The 14156-nt window shown below is 46.7% G+C and overlaps 1 protein-coding gene and 1 long non-coding RNA gene across 3 annotated transcripts in view; one reads left to right on the forward strand and one right to left on the reverse strand.

Annotated features, from left to right (window-relative positions):
• Window positions 1-3599: 3599 nt before the first annotated feature.
• LOC117063425 lies at window positions 3600-4595 on the reverse strand. Its single transcript, XR_004428922.1, has 2 exons — window positions 4488-4595; window positions 3600-4243 (listed from the first exon to the last, which is right to left on the reverse strand). It is a non-coding gene; the product is annotated as an uncharacterized LOC117063425 (long non-coding RNA).
• A 161-nt stretch (window positions 4596-4756) lies between these two features.
• BLK (BLK proto-oncogene, Src family tyrosine kinase) overlaps window positions 4757-14156 on the forward strand; it is a 73762-nt gene continuing 64362 nt past the window's right edge. For both annotated transcript variants that reach the window (XR_004428911.1, XM_033177070.1), the window contains exon 1: window positions 4757-4977. The gene's annotated coding sequence lies outside the window, so the exon portion shown is untranslated. The remainder of the gene's footprint in view (window positions 4978-14156) is intronic.

Raw genomic sequence — 14156 nt, forward strand, 5'->3', positions numbered from 1 at the left:
CTTGAACCCATGTAGTGAATTTTTGTAATTTTCAGCTGTAGAAATCTCATGTGATTCTTTTTTTTTATAATTTCCACTTATCTATTGAAAGTATGTTGGCTCACTGTTAACATAATTTTATTTAATTCTTTGAACATTTTTCTTTAATTCCTTGAGCATAGCTATAACAACTGCTTTGACGTCATGTCTTAATCTATTGTCTGTTTTGGTTTTTCTGATCACACTTTCCTGTTTCATTGCATGTCTAGTAATTTCTGGTTGAAAACTAGACATTGCAGTGATTCTAGATTCCATTCACTTTCCTAAAAGTTGTTGGTTTTCTGTTTTATAACTTCTCTGGACTTAAATTGCAGAATTAATCTCCTCCATGGTGTGCAGCCACCAATACTACAGTGCAGTTTTGATTATAATACTTTTCTTTGTTTTTCAGTCTGACTCCCTAACAGTGTCCTCGATTCCTGTATTATAGGATGATGAGACAATTATTTGGCCAGAAGTTAAACGCTCAGATACCGTGAACAACTAAGCCTCCCACCCTCTGCTGCCAGAGCTGTGTGTGGCTGGAGAAACACATTAATGTGTACAAGTACTCAGGCAAGGTGGGAGGGTGAGACGGGGGTGAGGACTGAAAACGTACCTACTGGAACAACATGGCAAAACCCTGTCTCTGCAAAAAATACAAAACACTAGCTGGGTGTGGTGGCACATGCCTATGGTCCCAGCTACTTGGAGACTGAGATGAGAGGATCACTTGAGCCCAGGAGGTCAAGGCTGTAATGAGCTTTGACCACACTATGGCACTCCAGCTTGGGGGACAGAGTGAGACCTTGTCTCAAAGAAGAAAAAAACTACCTATTGGGTACAATGTTTACCATTTAGGTGATGGGCACACTAAAAGCCCAGACTTCACCACTATGCAATATATGCATATAAGAAACATACACTTGTACCCCCTAAATACACACAAATTAATTTTAAGCTAAACAAAAAATTTTTTGCACATCCTCAGGTCTACCTTGGCTCTCACTTTTTGCTGCCTTTTTTGGGTTTCTTCCCTAGTCAGAGATGTGCAGGGAGTTTATTGTCTCAGCCCTCTCATGGCTTTCTTACTTCCAAGCTCTCCTCATCACAATTCTGGCTGATCTCCTGTCTACCATGAGCAGAAGCTGTAACCTCAAGCCAGTAAAGCTGCAGATTTTTATTTTCTCCCTAGAACTGATTCCATGAACTTTAACCCATAAAACTGCAGATTTTCATCTCCCCCATCCCAGACCAAATCTACCACCTTCTGCTGGTATAGCTACTGGTTTCCTTTCTATCTATTTATTTATTTATTCATTTATTTATTTATTTAATTTATTTTTGAGGTGGAGTCTCGCTCTGTCACCCATGCTGGTTTGCAGTGGTGGGATCTCGGCTCACTGCAACCTCTACCTCCTGGGTTCAAGCGATTCCCGTGCCTCAGCCTCCTGAGTAGGTAGGACTACAAGTGCCCATCACCATGCCAAAATAATTTTTGTATTTTTAGTAGAGATGGGGTTTCACCATGTTGTCCAGGCTGGTCTTGAACTCCTGACCTCAAGTGATCTGCCCCCTCAGTGTTGTGATTACAGGCATGACCACCGCACCCCACCTAGCTACTGGTTTTCAATGACAGCCCTCAAACCAAGCCCACCATTCCCATTAGGTAACCTAATGCCGCGGCTGGGGAACTTCAGGCAAGATGTCCACAGACTCATGGCCATTTTGATGCAGGAGCAGCTTTTTAAGATTAAACACTTATCAGTTTGTTGTCTGCTTTTGGTCATTTTCTAGTATCCAGAAATTGTTGTTTTGACAATTTTGTCTAGTTTTATACTAGTTTTCTTCAAAAATAAATTGACCAGCTTCTTAGACCCTTCTGAGGTGAATCTTGGACTGGATTGGTTTCACGTTTCTTCCACTTAAATACTCTATTGCCCACAGCTTTTGATTTTGATCAGAGATGTACTGATATTAGGAGGCTGGTGAAAGCACATGGAAGGAGAGCTGAATTTTGCATAAGTCACCTCAAATGTACAAAAATAAATGGGAGAACCAGTGATGCTGAACGCTGAACTGGGTGTTTCAGAGCTGGGGTCTAGTCTAGTCCAGCCTTGAGAAAATCTCTTTGAGGAGGTTTTCTTTTTTTTTTCTTTTTTTGAGACGGAGTCTTGCTCTGTTGCCCGGGCTGGAGTGCAGTGGCCGGATCTCAGCTCACTGCAAGCTCTGCCTCCCGGGTTCACGCCATTCTCCTGCCTCAGCCTCCTGAGTAGCTGGGACTACAGGCGCCCGCCACCACCCCCGGCTAGTTTTTTTTTTTAACATTTTTTAATAGGGACGGGGTTTCACCGTGTTAGCCAGGATGGTCTCGATCTCCTGACCTCATGATCCACCCGTCTCGGCCTCCCAAAGTGCTGGGATTACAGGCTTGAGCCACCGCGCCCCGCCCTCTTTGAGGTTTTCTAACAAAAGTATCTAGCAAAAGACTCCCCAGCCTCCCCGAACAAGTGTCACTGTGCCCATCTTCTCCCCGGGGCCCTTTCCCCACCTCTCTTCCGCCTTTATCACGGGCCCGCGACTGTGAGGGTGAAAATGGCTGAAATTAACTTTCACTTCTGCTCAGACATCTGGAACCCACGAGCAAAGTCATTTCCTTATTTTCTTTCTGAGTGACTGCTGGAATCGTGTGTGTGTGTGTGTGTGTGTCTGGTATTGTTGTTGTGATTTTCCAACCTCTGTCTGTTGGGGTGGACAGAATGGTGATGTTTTATCACAGATCACATAAGGGCCAGCACACCTCCCTGCAAACTCTCACATCCCTCCCACTCTAACCTTGGAATAGACGGAAAATGTATTCTCTTTGTAGGAAGCTGGATTTCCTGCTCTCCGCTACATTCTCTATATCCTCAAGTCCAAGTACATAAAAGTTGTCCAAAAGTCATCTATGTAGGCCCTACTGACAAAATGTTGGAGGTGGTTCAGGCACCATCACAACATCCTGGTTCAGTAAAGACTCAGCCCAGGGATCTACCTCTGAGAGTCTGTAGGAGTCTTAGTCACGAATCATGTTCAAAGCCATCTCCTTGGCAGCTTCCCCCAGTTACCCCTGATAGAATTATTGCCCCCGCCTCTGGTCTAGCACTGTGCCCCATTGAGGCCTCTTACTGTGCTCCACTGCAGTGATCTCCTTATCAGGCCCCTTCCCCAACCTCCTTAGCCTGAGACCCTCAGAGGAGGATGGAGCGTAGCTGCATTGGTACCCCCAGCCTCCAGCAGGTGCTTACCACAGAGCAGGTGTTCAGAAAAACACTGCTGCATTAATTGAATTGAAATAGGAAGACTAAGTCATCTCATCTCAAATCAGTCACTTTTTAAATCAGAAGCTCGCAGAGTTTGGAACTTAGGTTTCATGTTTGGGTCTGCGTAGTAGGTATCAGGAGACGAATGTAAGAGTAAATTAACAGGAGCTGCCATGGACTGAGCAGGCCCAGGGTTCTGGACATTGTTCTGAGCCCTTTGCTACCATGTAGAGAAGATCAACTTTGGAACTTAAAGCAATTAGCCACATTCACATCAGCTTCCAGGTATTTGGAGTTTATTATGTACGAAATACGGTAATAGATACTTTTTATGTGTGAATCCATTTATTCTCACAAAAACCCCTTGGGGAAGTGAAACAGATTATTTCCATAGTGTCTTAAAACCCCAGAACTCTGCGTTGCTGCCTCTGTTGACATGAACACCTGTCAAACCTGCAACTCACAGCTCAGTATTGTCTTAGTCCCATCCAAGGAAATGAACTCCATGAGGAAACTGAGATTCTGGACCGTGGGGTAGAAGCTGCCTTGTCTGCCTCCCACACCCATTCTCAAGGATCCAAGACTATGAAGGGAGAAGAGAGAGCCCACTGAGTGACTTCCTCTTATAAGCCAGTATCAAGACACTAGTGGAAAGGAACCAGCTCACCAGTGGCTCACTGTGTCTGGATGGACCAGCGAGACTCTGAGGTCATCACAGAAACCATCCTGGTCCCATTGGTCCCTCGACTGCTGTGTACAGGATGCCACCCACCACTCCAGACACCACTCAGTACTCTTGATGTTGGGATCCTTCTCCCATTACCTCCATTATTCTTGTTCTCTACTCCTCTGAGTTTTCATAGCCAAGTAAATTTTCACCATTGAAGAGGCTCTGAGATCCAAGTCAACTACTAGCTAGGGTGCTATAAAACACATGGGAAATTAGCTTTAACCAAGCACCAATTCTATGCCCACCATTCATACCCATTCTACCATTTAATGCTGATAGTATCCTGTGAGCTAGCTATTATTAGCATCATTTAAAGACAAAACAAAACCAGCGAGGCCAAGAGAACGGCTGCCGTGGTGCACACAGATGGCACATGGCAGAGCCTAAGCTCTCTCCATGAGATCCGCAGCATTTGTCCACAAGGCAAGGCAAATTACCTTGTAGAGTCAGCGTGGAGGTTTGCTAACTCTGCCGGACTTGGTGCAGTTAAAACACCAGCCGTGCTGTTAAACCAAAACCCCATGAGAAAACTTTCTGCTAACAGACCCACGTGGCCCAGGGCCAGAGAAAGGGCAGCTACTCATGGTCCTTCCTCACAAGTTTTCCTGGAGCAGAGGGACACCCCCAAGCCCAGGGAGCCCACAGGAGCTTGAGGAGGGCTCAGCTGGAGGGCGGAGCCCCTGCTGCACTTGCTCATTGGGGGCTGGGGAGGCTCTGATCGCAGACGGGGGGTGCTGCCACCTCTGTCTGCTGCCGGTAGAAAGCCACAAGCCATGAAAACTGATTGAGATGAGAAGAATTCATCTGGGACTGGCTTTTGCTTTAGGATGGTGTTGGAAGTTGCTGGTTGTCGCTAGAAGTCTGCTCCACTGTAAGGGTGCTGGGATTTGAAGAGCTATGGTGAAACACCACTGAAGCATTGCCAAGGTAAGGCCCTGTGTCTTCCGGGTTCTTTATCGTCTTCTTTAAATTGTGTAAATGGTGCTCTAAGACCAGCAGTGGGGCAAGCAGGCAAGGACATTGCTGTGGGTGCCACAGACGGAGGAAGAGGCATGAATGGGATCGCTGCCTAAGCTATGAATAGATTGCTCCATGGTTTCTGCGTTTCCAGTTTTGAGAATTTTAATTTATAAAAGTTCATCCATCCAGGGTAGATTCTGCTTTTTGGAAAAGGCAGTGAATGTGCCACAGAGGAAAGAAAGGACATGGGATGTGGAGAGGGGGTTGGGTGGGCACACACAGGCCACTTCTGCGCTCCCGGCGAGTCACTCGGCCTCTTGATAGGAGGTGATATTGACTGCACAGAGCTGACGGAGGTCAGCGGTCATGCGCGGGGAGCATCTGGCTCAAAGCAAATGACTGGTTGTTGCTTTCGTTTCATTTTGTTTGTTTCTGAATGAAGTTGTTCCATGTTTCAGCCATTCGGGGATGGGGGTAACTGAATAGACGTAATGATGATCTTCTTGGTTAAGAGATCTATTTCGCCAGGAAACACCAACTGTGAAAAGGAAGCATAGTTGATCACATATTTTGAAAGGATTTGTTTAAATTGAAAGGCTTTGACAACATTTCCATTTATCTGGTAATGTGGGTGGATGAAGTTCACCCTCATCCACCCACATTGCCAAGGAACTAAGGAATCGTGCGTTCACAGTAACAGAGAAGAATTTGCTCTAATATGTGCAGATCCTCCTCCCTCGGGAGAGTGGGGCTTAATTCCCCTCACCTTGAGTGAGGCCTGGACTAGGAGTATGGAAAGGGAGAAATAGTAGCTCTGCAGTAGAGAAACCTGCAGACGCCAGCTTCACCAAGGGATCAAGCTTAGCATCACCAGGAATAAGCTGGGCTGCTATTGTGAACTGCCATGACAGTGCGGTTCTCCCCGCCAACTCATAGCCCCAGTCTAATCGTGAGAACTCATCATGATTAAAAAATCCAAATTGGCGAAGATTCCACATCATATTTCATCTTCAAAAATGTCAAGGTCATGAAAAACGAAGAAAGACAGGCAAAGTGTCACAGATCAGAGGAGGCATGACGGTCAGGACACCCAAACCCAGAATTCACATCCTGTATTGGATCCCAGAACAACACCGCAAAGGTCATTAGTGGAAAAATAGGTGAAATCTAGATAAGGTCTGGGGTCTTGCTAATATTATGGTAACAATTACTCCTTAGTTCTGGCAAACGTACCATGGTTAGGTAAGGTGTTCACATTAGAAGAACCTGGTGAAGGGAATATGGAAATTCTCCGTACTATCCTTGTAATTTTTCTCCAAATCTAAAATTACCTCAAAATAAAGAGTTAAAAGAAAAATTAGACTCATTCTTCCTCAGAGCAGAAGTAGCCAAATCCTGAGCATTCTTGGGAAAACTGGCGTTCATGGCCTGGCGGTCGCACCCACTCTTTGAACATTCTGGAATATAGCAGGCCTTTTGCATTTTTGACCATCCATCATTCTCTCTCCCAACCCCTACCTTACTCCAGAATAGCTCTGTATTTGCCTCTTTTCGTGGTATTTCTCATGGATGATTTTTTTGTTGTCGTGATGTTCAATGGGTTTTGTGGGGGTTGTTTTTTGTTCATGTTTTTTGTTTTTCAGAGATGGGGTCTTGCTCTGTCGCCCAGGCTGGAGTGCAGTGGCAAGAGATCATAGCTCACTGCAGCACTGACCTCCTGGGCTCAAGCGATCCTCCCACCTCAGCCTCCTGAGTAGCTGGGACCACAGGTATGCTGCTATGCCTGGCTAATTTTTTAATCTTATTTTTTGAAGAGATGGGATCTCGCTTTGTTGCCTAGGCTGGTCTCCAACCGCTGGCTTCAAGCCATCCTCCCACCTTGGCCTCCCACAGTACTGGGATTGCAGGCAAGAGTCACTGGGACTGGCCCAGCATGCAATTTTTTTTTTTTTTTTGAGACGGAGTCTTGCTCTGTTGCCCAGGCTGGAGTGCAGTGGCACCATCTCGGCTCACTGCAAGCTCCACCTCCTGGGTTCATGCCATTCTCTTGCCTCAGCCTCCCGAGTAGCTGGGACTACAGGTGCCCGCCACCACTCCCAGATAATTTTTTGTATTTTTAGTAGAGACAGGGTTTCACTGTGTTAGCCAGGATGGTCTCTATCTCCTGACCTCGCGATTCACCCATCTCGCCTCCCAAAGTGCTGGGATTACAGGTGTGAGCCACCACGCCCAGCCCCAGCATGCATTTTTGAGCCTTTGCTCTGTGGCAGGGGCTGCAGGACTGAATACACCCTCATCTACCCAGCCAAACTCACTGCACTGGTGCAGGCTCCTGGCACCCCAAGCACAGGCCCAGCTACCCAGACCTGACTCCTCTCCAGGAAGGAAGCAGAAAGCCAGGAATGGAGGGAGTAAGGACCCAGGCCCCTGGGGGAGTATAGCATTCCAGCCAGATGGAATCTGCTGTCCTCTGGGCTCAACCAGCCTCACAGAATCTGGACAGCCAAGTGGCTGTGAGCTGGGCTGGGCAGACCTTCCTGGAGAGTAAACTGTGGCCTCCAGGATGTAGAGAGGGGACTCAAAGGGCCAGCTCCTGTTTGAGTGAGGACTCTGACCTTGTGAGCCCACCTGTGGCCTGGGGTCTGCAGCCTTGGGGACTGGTCACAGGTGGCCAGCATCCTGGCGTGCAGGGTTCACGTGTGTGGAGAGGTAACAGCAAGACAGAGAAACCTGGCCCCCTCTGCAGGTCCAGCAGAGCAGGTGAGCCCTGTTCAAAGGCGATGCTGCGCCTGATTAGAGAAAAGCTTCCGAAGCAGGTGAGGAGGAAAAAAGAATGATGAAGCTGCAGGAAGACAGCACGTAGATGGAAATCTCAAGATACTGAGATAGAAATCAATCACAAAACTCTCACAGGAAAATCACAGCTGAAAGGTGGTGATTACACGTGGGGCTGAAGTGCCTTTCCTGTCACATCTGCTACTCCACTGCCAACCTGCTGCCACCCCCTAGCAGTCCTCACATTTCTGGAATGTTCTGTGGCATGCTCCTGCTTGCCTGAATCCCTTCCCCACCTTCCCACCTAGGCAACTTGCATTTGCTCTGACATCCAGGGCAGGTGCGAATGTCTCCTCCTAATCACAGTGCCCAAGCCCATTTGTGTGTCCCCAGCAACCAACAGCACACGCCCAGGGCTCTGGTTTGCAGGCCTGCCAGGTTCTCTGGGAAGCTCCTGAGGACAAGGACAGGCCCTACATGTGCCTCGAGGCCCCAGCACCCAGCACAGTGCCTGCCCCCCAGGGGTATCTGCAGCACCCAGCACAGTGCCTGCCCCCCAGGGGTATCTGCAGCACCCAGCACAGTGCCTGCCCCCCAGGGGTATCTGCAGCACCCAGCACAGTGCCTGCCCCCCAGGGGTATCTGCAGCACCCAGCACAGTGCCTGCCCCCCAGGGGTATCTGCAGCACCCAGCACAGTGCCTGCCCCCCAGGGGTATCTGGTAAAGTGGTTCTTGAGTTAAAGAGACAAGGGCAAAACCTTGAATGAAAATCCAGGTTAAGACATGAGGATGAAAGCTTGAAAAAGGAAACGCAAAGATAATTGAATGATCATCCCTAACTGTGGTATACTCCAGTGCCATCAGCATGCTGGGGTTTTGACAGGACCTTTGGAAGAAAGAAAAGATGCATCTAAGGCCTCTGGCACATTCCACTTCCTGCAGACAGTGTGGTATAGAGGAAAGCACTGCGGCTTCCTGCCAGCCAGGTCTGTCTGGCTCTGCACCTGCCAGCTGGGAGTGTGCAGTGGGAGCAGTTGCACCCACCCCCGAGCTCAGACATGAGAACGGAACAGAACCGTGGGATGGGGATCTAGAGCCTAAGTCATAGAGGAGGCTCCTCCTCGTCCACTGTGGGGCTTGTGCAACCCCTTCATCAAAGGGCTGGTGCTTCCCACATTGTATGCAAGGAAGTTTTCTCATGTGCCTTCTCGTCACGACTTGCTGCTGGTCTTTTTGCACACTTTGGTACCTAGGATGCTGAACCTGGACCAGTGGGAGGCAAACAAGACACACCTGGGATGCAAAATGTAAGGAGGCTCCCAGGCTCAGGTCGTTCAAGCGCAGGAAGGGTTTGCGTATGTGTGAAACGCACAATGCCATGAGGTGTCTATAAGGGCATTTGAGGTTCTGTGCTTAACGGATGAAGTGGGTCCTGAGCATTGAGTCCGTGGATACCTGAAGAGTTTCCTGGTGCTCTGAGCTCCCTGAACTTGTAAGCAAGCTTTTGTGTAGGTAGGTACTTACAGTTTTTGTCAGATTCCCAAAGGGGTCTGTGAGCCCCAAAATATTTGGAATCACCCAGTCAAATATCTAGGAAGGATACTTTAATTTTCTTTCTCAGTGTGTTGTGGATATGGGGAAGTGGAAAGGACTTGGACACAGAAGTCAGACAAAGCAGCCACATCTGAGCAGTCCCATCCTGCAATGTAGTGGTTAGACGGCTGGCCTTGTCAACCAGAGGGCTCCAGTACAAGGTCCAGCCCTGGCAATGTGAGCAGGTCACTGTGTGCCTTCCTGAGATGACAGTAGTCTGATCCCAACTCTATACTAGCAGACTTGCCTAGCTCGGGTAGGCTAATTATACCCTCTCAGTCTTATTTCTTTATTCATTGATAATGGCACATCACAGGATTATCAGAATTAAATTAAAAGCCCTGATTTTTAGGTGAGTGGAAGCTGAGGAGCACACAACATTTCTTACGGGTTGCCCTCAATTCTCAATGTCAGAACCACCAGGGGGTCCTTGTACTTCAAAAAGACACATCTTACATGACAGCTTCTTTGATTTACTTTTATGCCCAATATTCATTTTGAAATCTCAAAAATGAGAGCATGGTGTTGTTTCTCAAAAAAGATAGTAAATTTAATAAGATTGAGAGACATGAACCTAGACGCAGTCATGGGCCACATAACAAGATTTCGGTCCATGATGGACTGCATATATGATGGTGGTCTCATAAGACAAAGGCACTGTATTTTGACTGTGCCTGTTTTATGCTTAGAGACACAAATATTCACCACTGTGTTACTGTTGCCCACAGCATTTAGTACAGTCACAGGCTGTATAGGTGTGGAGCCTAGAAGCAATAGGCTATGTCACACAGCCTAGGTGTGGAGTAGGCTCTACCATCTAAGTTTTGTACACGATGTTCGCACAACAACAAAATCACCTAATGACGCCTTTTTCGGAACAGATCCCCGTGGTTAAGCAATGCGTAACTGTATTTTGGGAACTTCCCCTGTATCCAGATAGTCAGTCCAAGAGCTCTATGTTTGGATCTCACAGTGCTTGAGATGCTGAGAGAATCTCATTTCCTGAGTCAGATGTGGACATTCTTTCTTGGCATGGGTACATTGCTGTGGCTTGTGCTGAAAGCTGCATAAGAAACAGAGGTTGGAAACTCACGGTGGCATTTATTGCTGAGATGATGCTAAGCTGTTCGCCATTCCATCCGGGACCTCCATAGAAGGAGCCCGGGGAGGATGACCCTCAGACTCCAGATCCAGGAAATCCATGCCTCCCTGGAGCAATGGATGTCTTACAGACACTGTGACTCTTGAAACTGGATATTTTCTTCTCTGTGCTTTGGACTCCAGGACACTTAGAACCCAATTTGCATCTAACCACTAGCAGTTGGGTAACAGCATGTCACAGTCTGTATTTCTGCGCACCAGCTTTATACACAATTTTTTTTTCTGCCCTAACTTACCCTTTGGTCTAATTTATTTGTCTGTTTTTCTATCCTGTTGTATTGTGTGTATTTTTATAAGTGGTCTCAAATCTTTTCTGGAAACATCAGGAAATGAATAAATAAACAAATACAAGCAGGACAGTATTTCTGAAAGAGCCTGAAATATAGTGTGGATGCCCACTAAGGATTAGTTCCCCATCTGTGCACAAAACAGAAAAATTCACTGAGGGAGCCAAACTGCAGTTAAATGTCCAGCTGTGAGTCTATTGCAGTTATAGAAATAGTTTATTTTTACACATATTCCACCTTAGATTGATTTGGGGGTTTGTTGTTGCTGTTGTTTGAGACAAGATCTTACTCTGTTGCCAAGGCTGGAGTGCAGTGGTTTGATCTCGGCTCACTGCATCCTCTGCCTCCTGGGTTCAAGCGATTCTTCCACTTCAGCCTCCCGAGTAGCTAGGACTACAGGTGTGCACCACCACGCCCAGCTAATTTTTGTATTTTTTTTTTGATAGAGACAGGGTTTCATCATGTTGGTCAGGCTGGTCTCAAACTCTGGACTTCAAGTGGTCTACCTGCCTTGGCCTCCCAAAGTGTTGGGATTACAGGCATGAACCACTTCACCTGGCCTGTTTCTTTGTTTTGTTTTGTTTTGTTTTTGTTTGTTTGAGATAGGGTCTCGCTCTGTCTCCCAGGCTGGAGTGCAGTGGTGCAATCATGGCTTAATGCAGCCTCCACTTCCCCAGCTCAGATAATCCTCCCACCTCAGCCTCCCAAGTAGTTGGGGCCACAGGTGTGCACCATCACACCTGGCTAATTTTTGTTTTTTGTAGAGATGGGTTTTCACCATGTTGCTGAGGCTGGTCTCAAACTCCTGAGCTCAGGCAGTCCGCCTGCCTCAGCCTCCCAAAGTGCTGGGATTACAGGCATGAGTCGCCATGCCTGATCCTACCTTTTATGGTTAAAGATTACATAAAATTATTTTATTTTAAGATTCTTTTATTCCTGCCATTTCTGTGGTGCAATTGGATTTTTACATTAAGTTAAATAATACTTTCTATTTTGGCCGGGTGCCCTGGCTCGCACCTGCAATCCCAGCATTTTGGGAGGCCAAGGTGGGAGGATTCTTGAGGTCAGGGGTTTGAGACCAGCCTGGCCGACATGGTGAAACCCATCTCTACTAAAAATACAAAAATTAGCTAGGCGTGCTGGCAGGCCCCTGTAATCTCAGCTACTCAGAAGGCTGAGGCAGGAGAATTGCTTGAACCCAGGAGGTGGAGGTTGTAGTGAGCTGAGATTGCACCACTACACTCCAGCTTGGGTGACAGAGTGAAAAAAATAAAAAATAAATGATACTTTTAATTTTATTTATTATTTTATTTGAATAAATAAAAGTATACTTTTTAAAGTATTACACACGAAAATAGGTTCAAAAGTCATAGCCCATTTTCTTGATTTTATTTGGTGCTTTATAGGAAAGGCTAAACTCTCCTTTTTTTTTTACACATTAGCATGGAAAGAAATCATTTCTACTTTGTGGTGTCTGTCCGTCTATCTGATGGGCTCCCTGGCACCTGCCAGTGCAGTGGAGAAAGTGTGAGATCAAGATAGGCATCTTGTAGACGAAGAGCATGGCTTGCTGGTAAACGTTTAACAACCAGCTTTCCGGGAAGCAAATGTATTGTATACGTATATAAGTTTATAGTAACACGTACTGATATAAAGGATGCATAGCACTTGATTTGCAAGTAATAACAAAGTATGCAATAGTCCCTATCCTAAATACTGCATAGGCAATTGAGTCTCATCGAAAGCTTTCGTGTCTTTGCCGCCATCATATCTGTAGTCAGGCAGTGGTTGCAGCGGATGAGCAAGTGTGGGGCTGGCACAAACACTGAAATGTTCATTCATGTTAAGGAGCAGATCAAAGGGAAACAACAAAGACGTGGGCAGGCTGCAGCCTCAGTGCCACGAGCAGCTTCTTTGCTGGATTGGGTAATAGTTTTTCAATATTCAGAAAAGTTTCCTCAATGTTTTGTGCTACTCACAGCGTTCTAGCTACAGACAAGATGCTCTTTTAAGTATAGAAAATCCACGAAACAAATCAATGTCAACCTGTAGCATTTACCTGTTGCTGTTATGTAAATACTCCCACCAGGGCCGATTTCAAGTCGCCAGCACGGCTTGTGTGAACACGGGTTTGAGACACGCAGTAGCATAGCATGATAGAGTACTCTCGCCTTACAGACACAACTAAAGGACCTCAAAGCATAGCTATTATTAAGATGTGGTAAAAATAATTAGGAAGTGATAAGGTTTAAGTATTTATAACCTTTGCTTTAATAGAATTCATTTAATGATATCTTGTATAATTTAACATTAATTTTTTATCATTTTAATTTCATATAGTTTTTTTTTTCCTTTTTCTTTCTTTTTTTTTTTTTTTCTTTGAGAAGGATTCTTACTCTGTTGCCCAGGCTGGAGTGCAGTGGCACGATTTTGGCTCACTGCAACCTCCGCCTCCCAGGTTCGAGGGATTCTCCTGCCTCATCCTCCCAAGTAGTTGGGATTACAGGCACCCGCCACCATGCCTGGCTAATTTTTGTATTTTTAGTGGAGTTGGCCAGGCTGGTCTTGGACTCCTGACCTCAAGTGATCCACCCACCTCAGCCTCCCAAACTGCTGGGATTACAGACACGAGCCACCATGCCTGGCCCATAGAGTTTTTATACCTTAATCTTGCATAATGATTTGAATAATTCAGCTCACAAAATGCATGAGAATTTAACAATCAGCTCTTGCATGCGGGCACAAGCTGGCCCCCAGTGCGTCGTTGACAGGGAGACAGAGTGTCTCAAGGCCACATTGTAGATCAGGGTCTACAGCTGAGTGGGGACAAGTGGAGAATAACTTGCCTTCTGGGCTCTCCTGAGTCCTGAGCCTGACGGTGGAGGCCTGGGTGGGTGACCCTGCTTTGTGCTTGGTGGTAGGGAAAGGGGGGTGGGTCTACGGGCCTGGATGGAGAACCTGTCCCCATGGCTGTCATGTCTCTACACCAGCTGCTGCCAGCCACTGTGGGACTCACAAGTCCCCACTCACCAAACGGCTGCTGTTTTCCACAACCATATGATACAAGAATGTCCTCTTGGGTGCCTTCTCATCCCCACTCTCTGTTGACCTCTTTGCACACCTTGATACCTGGGATGCTGAGCCAGGACCAGGGAGAGGTAAAGACACACCTGGGGTACAAAACGTAAGGCGGTCCTGATGCTTGAGGTTGTTCAAGTGCAAGGAATGTTTGTGTATGTGTGAAGCACACAACCACACATAGCATGTAAAAGGACATTTAATGTTCTGCACTTAGTGGGTTAAGCTGGTTCTGACCTTTCAGCCCCTGG

The sequence above is a fragment of the Trachypithecus francoisi genome, unplaced genomic scaffold, assembly GCF_009764315.1.
Source record: "Trachypithecus francoisi isolate TF-2019V2 unplaced genomic scaffold, Tfra_2.0 Contig01554, whole genome shotgun sequence".
NCBI lineage: Eukaryota > Metazoa > Chordata > Mammalia > Primates > Cercopithecidae > Trachypithecus > Trachypithecus francoisi.